A 364-nucleotide genomic window follows, 5' to 3' on the forward strand; every position below is an offset into this window, starting at 1 on the left:
TCAACACGGGGGGAGGGAAACCGGGGGGGGGGGGGGTAAAGTAATTACAGCCGTTGCACTCAGGATACCACCACTTGGGGACCTAGTGGCAGAATACAACGGGTTAAAACTCTTTGCAACGGTTAGGGACAGAAGGCAGATGTTCGCCGTGTGAATGCCGGTAAGTACACCGATTCCAACCAGCACCTATACCGTTGCAAATGCCCCATCTGAATGCACCCTAAAACTAGCATGCTTTTGTACTGACTGGGTTGAATTATAATACAATAACTTGCTTAATTACAAAGCCAAAATGAGGTGCTTGTCTGCACAGAACCATCATTTGTGGATCTAGCACTCCCAGTCAATGGAGGCCTTGGCACAG

The sequence above is a fragment of the Gekko japonicus genome, unplaced genomic scaffold (assembly GCF_001447785.1).
Source record: "Gekko japonicus isolate JY-2015 unplaced genomic scaffold, Gekko_japonicus_V1.1 scaffold92, whole genome shotgun sequence".
In the NCBI taxonomy this organism is placed as follows: domain Eukaryota; kingdom Metazoa; phylum Chordata; class Lepidosauria; order Squamata; family Gekkonidae; genus Gekko; species Gekko japonicus.